Source organism: Bombina bombina, chromosome 6 (genome assembly GCF_027579735.1).
Source record: "Bombina bombina isolate aBomBom1 chromosome 6, aBomBom1.pri, whole genome shotgun sequence".
NCBI lineage: Eukaryota > Metazoa > Chordata > Amphibia > Anura > Bombinatoridae > Bombina > Bombina bombina.
Window position 1 is genome coordinate 703,307,770 of NC_069504.1, and position 14,771 is coordinate 703,322,540.

Sequence of the window (14,771 nt, forward strand, 5' to 3'; positions counted from 1 at the left end):
CAGCTGGTAGTAGTGGGTACTATAACCTGTCTCCCTGCAGTTATTTCAGTGTCAAGTTCCTTCCTCCTGCATAATATATGAATGGTGGACTGTGGATACAGGGCAGCACAACATTCCTTCACTCTGTTGCTGCTTCAGCTAGACCTCTGTCCTAAAGAAGCTATATTAACTCCTTGACTGCCAGATACTTGCCTACAGTCCAGTGAGTGATTAAAATATAATTTTTATATATATATATATATATATATATATATATATATATATATATATATATACACACACACACAAACATACACACATATAAACATGCATACACACATTATATATATATATATATATATATAGTCCAATGAAAGAGAGTTTTTTACTGAGCCAAAAGGTATGGAACTGTTATATAAAATTCTCACTTATGTGTGGTAGATATAAGCAAACAAATCTACCCAATTGTATCCACAGATAGCAGTGATGGCAGTCTCTCCCAAACAATCAAATAGCATCAGATATAACGGTTCCTGAGGCATACAGCTTAGGCATTAAAGTGCACACACTCGGTGGGAATTGCAAGTAAAATGCGAGCAACCCGGTGCTCCAGCAACAACAACCATGCATTCATTACCGCTCCGTAGTGTGTCCGAGCCGCGGGGTCACTTCCTCATACCTCTGAAAACTTGCTCAGGTATCCGCTGTATGCACACGTCATGTGCTCCGCTCACCGGTTGAAGTGGGAGGAAGAAAGAAGGGAGAGATGGGGGCCTGTCCAGGCAGCCCCGACGCGGACAACAAACAGCCGTGATATGCGTCCAACCTGTTACCGCTTCTAAATATGAGTGTGTGAGAAAGTCACCAAGCTTCCATTCTGCCCCCGGATTTTCAGGCAATGTAGAACAAATGAAGAAAGCGGACAATCCAGGGCAGGTTAAAAACAATATCTTTTATTCACGAACGATAAAAGGTTCCAGGAGGGTCCATATACAGGTTAGCAAGGCAACACAGGCAAACTGAAAGCTTTCAGTTTGCCTGTGTTGCCTTGCTAATCTGTATATGGACCCTCCTGGAACCTTTTATCGTTGGTGAATAAAAGATATCGTTTTTAACCTGCCCTGGATTGTCCGCTTTCTTCATTTGTTTTATATATATATATATATATATATATATATATAATGTGTTTTTTTTTTTGCATGTATATATGTGTGTATGTATGTATGTGTGAATTCTGTGAATTCTTGCACATGCTCAGTAGTAGCTGATGACTCAAAAAGTGTAAATATAAAAAGACTGTGCACATTTTGGTAATGGAAGTAAATTGGAAAGTTATTAAAAATTGCATGCTCTGAATCATGTACGTTTAATTTGGCTTGAGAGTCCCTTTATGTTGAGGCCAGTTGCCTATAGGTTTAAGACCAAAATCTTTGGGATGCCTATGCCATCCAAAAGATAATATGCATAATCTAAAAAATGTATCACATTTAATGAGGAATGTTGATGGACTTTACTTAATAAATGTTATTTAATTATTCTTCTTATTATGATTATTATAATTATTATTCTGCCATATTTCTTTCAGCAGTAAATTTAGGCATGACTGGTCATGTTGGTTACATTTTTTTCTTTAATTAAAATATAATTTGTATGCAATTATATGTAAAAATGTACTAGATGCTCACACAAGGCCAAAACATGCTGATCAATCACAATTTATGTAAGGAGGATTATATACAGTATACAGGGAGAAGGTAATTACTGAACAAGTGCATTTGGATAATTCGTGATGATTCAAATGCAGAAGAAGGCTGCCGCTCGCGGCATTCGGCTCTTCTGTGCAAAACCAGATCTTAGTGTGTTGAACTTTCACAAGAAGAAATCCGGCTCTGAATGCCGCGAGCGCCCACCTTCTTCTGCATTTGGATCATCACGAATGCAAATGCCTTGTTATTACTAAGGAAAACAAAGCTTACAGTATAGGGCAGAAAACTGCCTTTGAAACACCAAATATATTAATTTTGGTTAGAGTGTAACCAGGGATGAAATCTATCTGGCACATGAGCAGGGTTTTGGGAATCTATGTGGGGTTAGGCATCTTAAGTTTCCCATAAATAGAATGTCCCTAACAATTATAGATCCTCTTACAAAATGTGAGACAATTAGGAAGTAAGTGATTATATGCATGTGTTTGAACTCAGTGCACTAATAGATTGCACAATGATCCTATAATATTGTTCACTTTAAACGACCAGTAAATAAATTAGATTTGCATAATCAACAAATGCATGATAAAACGACAATGCAATAGCACATAGGGGGCAATTTCTCAAGCCCTTTCGGCAGGATTCACCTGTCTACAACTGCAGGTTCTCACAAGATAACCTGCACGCCGTATTTAACAAGCAGCAGTCATGAGACTGCTGCTTCCCTAGGAATTTTAATCTCTGTGGTCTAGTTCGACCGGGAAGATTGACAGCTCCTGCTCATGCGTGATTGGCTGTGCGCGGGCAGGGGGCGGGATTTCACGCGAGCGCAAAATAGCGCTCGTGGCAATGCTGAATTCCGCCAAGGGAATTCAGCCCGCCAGAGGTGAGCTGTGGCGGACAGGGGCGCTTTTGTGCGCCCCTGTCCGCCTCAGCTTGATAAATCGCCCCCTTTGTCTGAACTTCAAATGAGTAGTAGATTTTTTTTGTCTATTTACACTAATCCTTTATCATGTGACAGCCATCAGCCAATCACAAATGCCTATACGTATATTCTATGAATTCTTGCTTGCACATGCTTAGTAGGAGCTGGTGACTCAAAAAGTGTAAATAAAAAAATACTTGCACATGTTGTTAATGGAAGTAAATTAGTAAGTTGTTTAAAACTGCATGCTCTGTCTGAATCATGAAAGTTTAATTTTGACTTCCCTAAAATAACCAAAAGAAACTAGGAATTTCACAGTCATTGATATACTTGTGTAGCAGGTCTTTGTTCTGCCTTTTTATAGATTAGGAAACACAAATTGCCTTTGGTTAAGTTTGTTTGGTTTATCCATTACACTATTTAAACTGTTAGAAACCCATTTTCAAAATGGCTTCTTAAATAATTTAATATAAAAAACTTTCGGCTAGATTATGAGTTTTGCGGTAAGAGTGGCTCGGTGCTAACTTGCAAGTTATTTCCACCGCTCACCTCCCTATAACGCTGTTATTACAGGTTTTCATAAACCCGGTGTTAGCAGGCAATATTGCAGCGTTGAGCAAAATTGAGCTCCATACCGCACTCAAATACCAGCGCTGCTTTGAGCTGGTTTTGCGTGCTCGTGCACGGTTTCCCCATAGATATTAATGGGGAGAGCCAGCTAAAAAAAGCCTAACACCTACAATAAAGGAGAGTAAAGCTCCGTAACGCATCCCAATTGATTTCTATGGGGAAACAAAAGTTATGTTTACACCTAACACCCTAACATAAACCCTGAGTCTAAACACCCCTAATTTGCTGCCCCCGACATCGCGACACCTACATTACACTTATTAACCACTAATCTGCTGCCCCTAACGTCGCCGCCACTATACTAAAGTTATTAACCCCAAAACCTAAACCTAAGTCTAACCCTAACCCTTACACCCACTAACTTTAATATAATTAAAATAAATCTAAATAAAAATTACTATCATTAACTAAATAATTCATATTTAAAACTAAATACTTACCTGTAAAATAAACCCTAAGCTAGCTACAATATAACTAATAGTTACATTGTAGCTATCTTAGGTTTTATTTTTATTTTGCAGGTAAGTTTGTATTTATTTTAACTAGGTAGACTAGGTAGACTAGTTAGTAAATAGTTAACTATTTACTAGCTACCTAGTTAAAATAAATACAAATTTACCTGTAAAATAAAACCTAACCTGAGTTACACTAGCACCTAACCTTACACTACAATTAAATACATTACATTAATTAAATACAATTAACTAAATTATAAAATAAACCCCCCCACTAAATTACACAAAATAAAAAATAAATTATCAAATATTGAAACTAATTACACCTAATCTAATAGCCCTATCAAAATAAAAAAGCCCCCCCAAAATAAAAACCCTAGCCTACAATAAACTACCAATGGCCCATAAAAGGGCCTTTTGCGGGGCATTGCCCCAAAGAAATCAGCTCTTTTACCTGTAAAAAAATAATACAAACAACCCCCCAACAGTAAAACCCACCACCCACTCAACCAAACCCCCCAAATAAAATCCTATCTAAAAAAAACTAAGCTCCCCATTGCCCTGAAAAGGGCATTTAGCTCTTTTTCTGCTCAAGCCCTAAGCTAAAAATAAAACCCACCAATGAACCCTTAAAAATACCTAACACTAACCCCCGAAGATCCACTTACAGTTTTTGAAAACCGGACATCCATCCTCAACGAAGCCACGAGAAGTATTCTTCATCCAAGCGGCAAGAAGTCCTCAACGAAGCCGGGAGAAGTCTTCATCCAAGCGGCAAGAAGTGGTCCGCCAGATGGGCAGACGGCATCTTCTATCTTCATCCTTCCGACGCGGAGCAGCTCCATCTTCAAGACATCCGGTGCGGAGCATCCTCTTCTTTCCACGGCTCTTCAAGAATGAATTCTCCTTTAAATGACGTCATCCAAGATGGCGTCCCTTGAATTCCGATTGGCTGATAGAATTCTATCAGCCAATCAGAATTAAAGGTGAAAATATCCTATTGGCTGATGCAATCAGCCAATAGGATTGAGCTTCAATCGCATTCTATTGGCTGATTGGATTTTTTCAACTTTAATTCCGATGGCTGATAGAATTCTATCAGCCAATCGGAATTCAAGGGACACCATCTTGGATGATGTCATTTAAAGGAGAATTCATTCTTGAAGAGCCGTGGAAAGAAGAGTATGCTCCGCGCCGGATGTCTTGAAGATGGAGCCACTCCACGTCGGAAGGATGAAGATAGAAGATGCCGTCTGGATGAAGACTTCTGCCCGTCTGGAGGACCACTTCTTGCCGCTTGGATGAAGACTTCTCCCGGCTTCGTTGAGGATTGATGTCCGTTCTTCAAAAACTGTAAGTGGATCTTTGGGGGTTAGTGTTAGATTTTTTTATTGGGTGGGTTTTATTTTTAGCTTAGGGTTTGGGCAGAGAAAGAGCTAAATGCCCTTTTAAGGGCAATGCCCATACAAATGCTCTTTTCAGGGCAATGGGGAGCTTAGTTTTTTTAGATAGGATTTTATTTAGGGGGTTTGGTTGTGTGGGTGGTGGGTTTTACTGTTGGGGGTTGTTTGTTTTATTTTTTTACAGGTAAAAGAGCTGATTTCTTTGGGGCAATTCCCCGCAAAATGCCCTTTTAAGGGCCATTGGTAGTTTATTGTAGGCTAGGGTTTTTTATTGTTGTTTTTTTCTCAAAGTCTTTTTATTAAGAATCCATTAGACAAAAGTTTACAAATTATCACATACGCTATTGATCAAGTTCAATTGTCAATTTACATAGAAGACAGATATGTGAATACTATTGATCATACACAAACCTCTGCCCCATGGACTCTAGTTTCTACCTTTATATAAATAAATAAAACGATAACATAAAAGTCTCAATGCCCATATGCCTTACTATTGGAGTGATGCCTTAGAGTTTAGATATTTAGAGTATCTTCCTATGTACAAATGAACAACATCTAGTTAAGTTATAGTTAAAGTTAGATCATTAGTTAAGGGGGTTCTTGTCATAACAGGCTTTTAATGTATTGTTCCCAAGTATTTTGTAACTCAATAAAATGTTCTCTATTACCTGATTTGTAAGATCCATACTCCTCTAATTCTATCAAATCTGTGACCTTATTTCGCCATAGCCCAAGTGAAGGGATCTCGTGTAACCTCCAATTCTGAGCCACTAGAACCTTTATGCTATTTATCATGATTTTTAACAATGGCTTAAAATGAGTCTGGGGTAATCTGATTGTCTTATTTAACAGCCATACTAGAGGGTCCAGTGGAAGCACCGTCTGAAAAATACCCTCTATTTCTTCAATTATGCTACACCACATATTATTTACCTGTGAGCACCACCACCACTTGTGTCCCATGCCACTACCCACATGTCCACAAGGCAAGCAGCGATTGTTAGTTTTAGGAAATAGTTTATGAAGCATCTTGGGGGTTAAATACCAACAATGTAGTATTTTGTAGTTAATGTCTCTAATGGAAACCGAGGAGGAGACAGATTTCATGTTGTGGAAGATGTTAGTTGCTGTTTGGGGTGTGATAATTACCCCTAACTCCCTCTCCCATGACTCAATAGAGCATGGCAAGTTACCCGGTGGTGGTTGGGTAATTATTGTGTAAATTTGTGAAAGACTGTGCCTAACTGGGGGATTAGAAGAAAGCAATTTTTCGATATTGGTCAGTGGACGAGACATGTTTAAGTAATGTTGGTGCGTTGTAACATAGTGATGGACTCTCCTGTATGAAAACCAATTAGTAGCCCAGGAGTGGTCCCTATCAACCAGTTGTTCCTGGGTACACATCTGTTCATTTGAGGTGAGATGCACAAGTGAAACCTCTTTCTTTACTTCAGTAATCCCCGGTATTCTATTAAGTGACAATAAATAAAATTCCTCATTGTGAATAATTGAAGTCAATGGGCCAGGACAGGAAGACAGGTACAGATTTATCTTAGTAGTATAGTTGCATGTTTTTATGGTTTCTTGCGTTATAGGGTTGCTGATCTGATTGTAAAGGGTGTGGTATTTTGCTTTCCAGCAGACAGATGGGACATGTATATTTGAATTTAAATTTTCCTCTTGGAGAATCCATCTTTTATGGTCTCTATGAATTCGCCAATCAAGAATTATTTGAAGGAATATGGACCTCCGGTATGAATCAATGTCTGGGACGCCTAAACCACCCTGAGAAGTGGCGCGTGACATAATAAGTTTATTAATCCTAGGAGGATGTCTATTCCAGATGAAAGACCCAAACAGCCTCTGAATCTGTGAGATATAATTAATGGGTAAGGGTATAGGGAGGGTTAGCATAATGTATAACAAACGAGGAAAAGCATTCATTTTAATAGTATTAATCCTGCCCATCCAGGAGAGACCTCTACCATTCCATGATGAAAGATCTCTCATTAAAGCATTCCTAATTGGGACGTAATTTAATTTGATTAATGTTTCCTGGTTATCTGCCAAATGTATTCCTAAGTATTTCAAGGATTCTTTATTCCATTTAAATGGGCATATTTTAGTGATTAGGGATTCCATTTGGGGGTCTATGGCCATGCCCAACATCTCTGATTTATTTTTATTAATTTTGAAGTTTGACAGACTGTTAAAGAGCTCTAATTCATTTAAGAGGGGAGGGATAGTCTTGATAGGATCTGTAAGGGAGAGAAGAATGTCATCAGCAAATAGCGATAACTTGTACTCCTCCCCCCCAATGTTAACACCCCGTATATTGCTGTTCGATCTGATTTTAGTTGCTAAGGTTTCTATAAGACATGTAAAAAGCAAGGGGGATAGAGGGCAACCCTGTCGTGTTCGGTTCGTTATCTGAAATGGATCCGACAGAATTCCATTAAGAGCTATTCTAGCATTAGGTTTGTTATATAGCGCGAAGATTCTGTGTATTATCTTAATACTCATCCCAAATGCCCTCAATGTTGCTTCTAGAAAAGGCCATCTTACACGATCGAAGGCCTTTTCTGCGTCTGTGGAGAGCCAGACTGAGAGGATTTTTTGGGATTTGGCGTACCACATCAGGTGGAGGTTCCGCACCGTGTTGTCCATGGCCTCACGGTAAGAAACAAAATCCACCTGGTCTTGATGTATAATTTGGGGTGTGACCTTGTTCAATCTATTAGCGATAATCTTTGCAAAAAATTTTATATCAGAGTTCAGCAATGAGATTGGCCTATAATTTGGGATATGTAAACTGGATTTGTTTGGTTTTGGTATCAGGGTTATATTGGCTTGTAAAGATATGGGAGGACATTTGTTATCATCATCTATACTATGAAAATATGTTAGAAGGTGGGGTGTTAAAAGATACTTAAAAGCGATGTAATAGTCATTACTAAAGCCATTGGGGCCTGGGGACTTCCCTTTTTTGAGTGATTTGCCTCTTGGAGCTCTTCCCCTGAAAAAGGCGCATCTAATTTTAGGTCAATTCAATTGCGTTAAGTAATTAGGTATGGCTAAATCCGTCCGATGTATGTGATTCAAATTATATAGTGATTCATAATACTGTCTGAAATGTTCTGCAATATCAGCAGACGTGTACCAGTCTTTGCCCCTATCATCTTTAATGTGTGTAATATATCTATTAAGTATTTTTTTCCTTAGTTGTCTGGCCAATAGCCTCCCCTGTTTATTAGCACCCTCATAAAACAAAAAAATGAAAATATAGGGCATGCCTCTTAGCCTCAGTCCCTAGAGAGCAATTGAGTTGTTGCCTTTTATGCTCTAGACTCTCGAGAAGAGAGCGGTCTTAAGGAAATATTTTTTGAAGTTTGTTTAGGTCGTCTAGCAGGGAAGATAGATAAACATGTTGCTGTTTTATTTTAGCTGCCTTCAAAGATATTAGCTCACCCCTGAGAACACATTTATGAGCATTCCATAGATGCTGAGGGCTGATATCTGTAGTGTTATTTAATTTAAAATAGTCTTCTATTGACTTAGTCAATTGGATGTATATTAAAGGGTCCTTTAAAGAGATTCGTCCAATCTCCAGGTTCTTTGCCTAGGTGTTTTTGTAGGGAAGCCAAGAGTGCAGCCAATCATAGCATGGTCTGACCAAGTTATAGGGTATATTTTTGAGTGGATGACTTGTGACAAGCTAGTGACATTGATCATTAGGTAGTCTATTCTGGAGTATTGTTGATGAGGGTGAGAATAAAAGGTGTAATCTTTTGCGTGTGGGTGTTCTATGCGCCAAACATCGTGAACTGCCAGGGTAGTAAAATGGGATTTTATTGAATGTAAGGTTTTGCGTGAGGTCGACAATTTTCCTGTGGAGCAATCTATAGTAGGGTCTAATGATGGAGGTGACCTTGAAGGGGATATTTTTATTAGTCATTATACAGACTTCGTTGTGCTTGGTGATGTTAGATGTGAAGTATGCTATGCCAAATTTATTGAAGACTTGGGCTCATGACCTTTCTTAAAATGGGTCTCTTGGAGCAACACTATGTCATATTTAAATCTCTTATAATCCCTGAACGCTAAGGATCTTTTCTGAGGAATGTTAAACCCGGGTAGGGTTTTTTTATTTTGGGGGGCTTTTTTATTTTCATAGGGCTATTAGATTAGGTGTAATTAGTTTAAATATTTGATCATTTATTTTTTATTTTGTGTAATTTAGTGTTTGGTTTTCTTTTGTAATTTAGTTAATTGTATTTAATAATGTAATTTATTTAATTGTAGTGTAAAGTTACGTGTTAGTGTAACTCAGGTTAGGTTTTATTTTACAGGTAAATTTGTATTTATTTTAACTAGGTAGCTAGTAAATAGTTAATAACTATTTACTAACTAGTCTAACTAGTTAAAATAAATACAAACTTGCCTGTGAAATAAAAATAAAACCTAAGATAGCTACAATGTAACTATTAGTTATAATGTAACTAGCTTAGGGTTTATTTTATAGGTAAGTATTTAGTTTTAAATAGGAATTATTTAGTTAATGATAGTAATTTTTATTTAGATTTATTTTAATTATATTAAAGTTAGTGGGTGCTAGGGTTAGATTTAGGGTTAGGTTTAGGGGTGAATAACAGTGGCGGCGATGTTAGGGACAGCAGATTAGGGGTTAATAATGTGTTTATGATGCGGGAGTGTGGCAGTTTAGGGGTTAATATGTTTATTATAGTGGTGGCGATGTCTGGAGCGGCAGATTAGGGGTTAATAATTTTATTTTAGTGTTTGCGATGCGGGAGGGCCTCGGTTTAGGGGTTAATAGGTAGTTTATGGGTGTTAGTGTACTTTTTAGCACTTTAGTTATGAGTTTTATGTTACGGCTTTGTAACATAAAAGCCATAACTAATGACTTTCAGTTTACGGTATGGATCTTGATGGTATAGACTGTACCGCTCACTTTTTGGCCGGACAGGCAAACTCGTAATACTGGCGCTATGGAAGTCCCATTGAAAAAGGACTTTTTGAAAGCTGCGGTAGTTACGTTGCGTTACGGCCAAAAAAGTGTGCGGTACACCTATACCTGCAAAACTCGTAATACCAGCGGTAGTGAAAAAGAGCCATGACGCTGCTTTTTCACTCATACTGCAAAACTCGTAATCTAGCCGTTTGTCTGTTCCACTTGTTTTTGTAAAAAGACACATCAATGACATTTTGTTTCTTTGGGCCTAATGTTGTAAGCATCGTCACAATAGCGATACATTATACCAAATAAAGTTAAAATGAATTTATTAAAACCAGTAAAAAGAACATAATAACAAGCATAGCGTTTCTCAGCTCCACGAAGTACAAGCCTGAGGAAACAGCCCGTAGAGCTGAGATCTGCGTTGCTTGTTATTATGGAATTTTTAGTGGTTTAATAAATACATTTTAACTTTATCAACTTGCTATATGTATCCATTATCCCCACGTCAAGTCTAAAAGCTGTTTGGAGGACTGTCAACACCACTGTCAGTGATTTGCGGGGTACCAATCTGCTGGATGATTGTGAGCATTCAACCTGCTTTATTTGCACCATAACCTGTGGTGCAATACAATTGTGAGTGCATTCATTGCTTTGTAATACCATTTGTCCTGATAAGATTGTGCTTAGCCATGTGGCTCCCCTGTTTTATTTAGCTGCTTTCAGATTGATTATTACGGGAGAAGAGCTATATCCCCTCACATTGAGCTGCATGGGCCTGGTGCATGCCCCACAAGAACTTTTGGACATTTCCCACTGTTGAATGATTTTATATATCTAAATGTTCTTGGTTAACATTTGGGACTATCCCATTGTAACCTATCTTAACAATTTTGTATGTTACTTCCAATTTGTTTTCTCTGGATTTTATGAGGGCACCCCCTATAGATATTTGATCAAATTTGCTTAGTTTTCTTGATATCCTTTGTTGAAGATTAACCCTGTGACGGACTTCCCGCTACCCCGACTGGGTAGCGCCATTGACCGGGTCCTTCCTCTGCCTGGAACAAGCGGCTATGTAGCTCAGGAAAGTTATTCTAGCAGGAGCCCACCCAAATAACTAGACAGACTAGCATTCAGGTGAAAACAAGAACTGATTTTATTGTACAACATACACTCTTTTTATACACACAGCTCATCTTGATAAAACAGGGAGACAATGCCACAGTTTTCCCGCCATTACCGCCCCTCCAGACTGACCGGCGCCTCCATAGCAACCATAGTCTCACAGAATCTCAGGACACAGTGGTGACGTTTTTGGGTGATCCCGGGGGAGCGGCGGCACTTCCAGGGTTTCATTTGAAAGCTCTCGGTCCCTAGATGCTGCAGTCCAAAAATCGGCATGATTTGTTATTGGGGACCGGAGATACAGCCCGTTGAAGTTATGGGGGTAGGGGTGTCCAAAACCCCTGGTTCCCAAAGCAGCTCCCCTCCAGTAATTCTCCCACCTCTTGTCCTCCCTAGGGGCTACTAATCCCCAAAAGAGCGGAGCTCTGGGCACAAGGTTGCTGGAGTGACCAGGGGTAAAGTTAACGGGTGTTCTGCTGTCCTGTGGCTGACAGGAGCCCGGACAGTCTGAGAGGGGTTAGGCAGGTGTCTGTTGTAAAGCGGCCGACCGGGAGTTCCAGGAGCCCAGCCAGCCTAGGAGGGTTTTCCAGGTCATAGACCAGCTCTTTTCAAAACAAGTTTGGAACACAAAACCATGCAACCAAAAGCTTCCAGAGATTGTGGTTGCTCTGAGGAGCCCAAAACCATTGAGAAACAACAGGGTTGAGGTTGTCTGGTATCCATGACATCTCCCCCCCTCCAGTTCGGCAGACCCGGCTAGACCCTTAACGGGTCAGCCTGGGGATGTCCGAGGAGTTTATGCCACTTCAGTCCACCGGGAAAGTCCGTCAGCATTCCCATTGCTCTTTCCCGGTCGGTACTGGATGTCAAAGTTAAATGGCTGCAGGGCTAGGCTCCACCTCAACAGTCTCCCATTGTCCCTGGAAACCCGGTTGAGCCATACTAGTGGGTTGTGTTGTGGTCAGTAAGGACGGTGAAGGGTCTCCCATATAGGTAGGGCTGCAACTTCTTCAAAGCCCATACCAGCGCCAGACACTCCTTCTCAACCGCCGTGTAGCCTACTTCTCAGGGTAGCAGTTTGCGACTGATGTAGGCAACGGGGTGGTCCTGTCCTTTCTCGTCCACCTGGCTTAGTATGGCCCCCAACCTGAACATGGAGGCATCTGTGTGGACAGAAAAACTTTTGGCTGGGTTAGGAGCGACGAGTACTGGGGCAGAGATTAAGGCAGACTTAAGACTCTGGAAGGCTTTTTCACACTCAGGGGACCACAGGACCTGTCGGGGAAGTCGTTTATGGGTCAGGTCAGTCAGGGGTTTGGCCAGGGTGCTGTAATTAGGGACAAACCTCCGGTAGTAGCCTGCAGTACCCAGAAAGGCAAGGACTTGGGTTTTGGTACTGGGGGTGGGCCAGTTTGCCACTGCCTCAACTTTGGCCGGCTCGGGTCGCTGCTTACCACAGCCGACTCAGTGGCCTAAGTACTGAACTTCCGAGCACCCAATGGTACACTTATCTGGCTTCAAGGTTAGGCCGGCGGCTCGAAGACGATCTAAGATGACGCCTAGGTAGACCAGATGGTCCTCCCAGGTCTCGCTATAGATGGCGATGTCATCCAGGTATGCACAGGCATAGTTCTGGAGGCCATCCAACAAGCGGTCTACCATTCTTTGGAAAGTGGCTGGGGCATTCTTAATTCCAAACGGCATGACCTTAAACTGGTATAAGCCAAAGGGAGTGATGAAGGCAGATTTGGGGACGGACTCAGGGTCGAGGGGGATTTGCCAATAACCCTTGCATAGGTCGAGGGTGGTCAGGAAGTGGCCCCGGGCGATTCGATCTAACAGGTCATCTACTCGTGGCATGGGATAGGCATCAGTGGTGGTTCTGTCGTTGAGTCTATAGTAGTCAATGCAGAACCGGGTAGTTCCGTCCTTCTTGGGTACTAACACTACCGGGGAGGCCCAGGGACTGTTGGACGGTTCAATGACACGAGGTCCAAAATTCCCCGGAGCTCCTGGTGCATACTGTCCCTGACGGCCTCTGGGACCCTGTAGGCAGCCTGTTGCAGGGGGGTCTGTCCCGGGGTCTCCACCCGGTGGATGGCTGTGGTGGTAAACCTAGGGACAGTAGAGAACATGTCACTTCTTTGTTCCAAGAGTCGCCGGACCTGCCTTTTCTGTCCGGGCTCTAACCTATCATCTAGGGATATTTCATCCACCCCCTGGGGGGTGTCAGTAGGTCTGGGAAGCTCTGGCATTGGAAGACTTTCAGATTCCTCCACTGCCGGCGCACAGATAGCGGCCACATCTCTGGGTCTCTCTATGTATGCCTTTAACATGTTTACATGAAAGGTCCGACGGATCCTTTCATCTGAACACTTCGCTACCAGGTATGGGGTGTTGTTCAGTTGTTCCACAACCCGGTAAGGTCCTTGCCAAGAGGCCTGTAGCTTGTTGGTTTTGACAGGCTCCAGAGTAAGGTCCTTCTGTCCCACAATCAGGGTTTGGGTTTGGGCATTGCGATCGTACCATCGCTTCTGCCTGTGCTGAGAGACTTGAAGGTTCTCGCGTACCTGGGCAGCTAGGTCCTTCAGCCGGTCTCTGAGCTGGAGTACATACTCCACAACAGAGTGCTCTTCCCCCCCGGTGTCTCCCTCCCAGTGGGATCATACCAAATCTAGCAGGCCCCTAACCTTTCGCCCATATAGAAGTTCATAGGGGGAAAACCCGGTGGATTCCTGAGGCACCTCTCGATATGCAAAGAGGAGGTGTGGCAGAAATCTCTCCCAGTCCTTGTGAGTGGCTGAGAACGTCTGAAGCAATTGCTTTAGGGTCCCGTTAAACCTCTCACACAGTCCATTCGTCTGGGGATGGTAAGGGATGCTGTGCAGGGGTTTAATCCCGCACAACTCCCAGAGTTGTTGAGTGATTTCTGCAGTGAACTGCGTTCCCTTATCAGAAACCACTTCCCGAGGGAAGCCTACCCTGGTGAATATCCGGAGCATAAAAACCAAAAATATAAGGAGCGCTCACATAGGCTAAAGACAAATACATTTTATTAATCCACATACCCAATTACCTTTTCTAGACATCTTAATAGAAATTAAAGATCAACAAATTATTACAAAAAAATCTTTAAAAAAGTAAACACAAATAACTATATACATGCTGACAGCTGTCACCACATGAATTGGAAGAAAAATATTCCAAAAGGGCAGTTTTTAAGATTAAAGAAAAATTGTACAAATAATGAAGATTATGTAGTACAATCAAATATATTAGAAGAAAAATTTGTGGACAGAGGTTATAATAGAGAAGATATTAAAAAAGTGAAAGAAGAGATAAGTAAAATAACTCAAATGGAAATTTTAACTAAGACAAAAGATATGCAAAAGAAAGAAGGATCAAAGATATCTGTACCATTTATAACCACTTATAACAACCAACATAATATACTAAATAAAATTTTAAATAAACACTGGAATATTTTAAAAATGGACCCAATCATGGGGAAAGAATTGAATGATAGACCACAATTAATTTTTAAAAAAGCAAAAAATTTTAAAAACATAT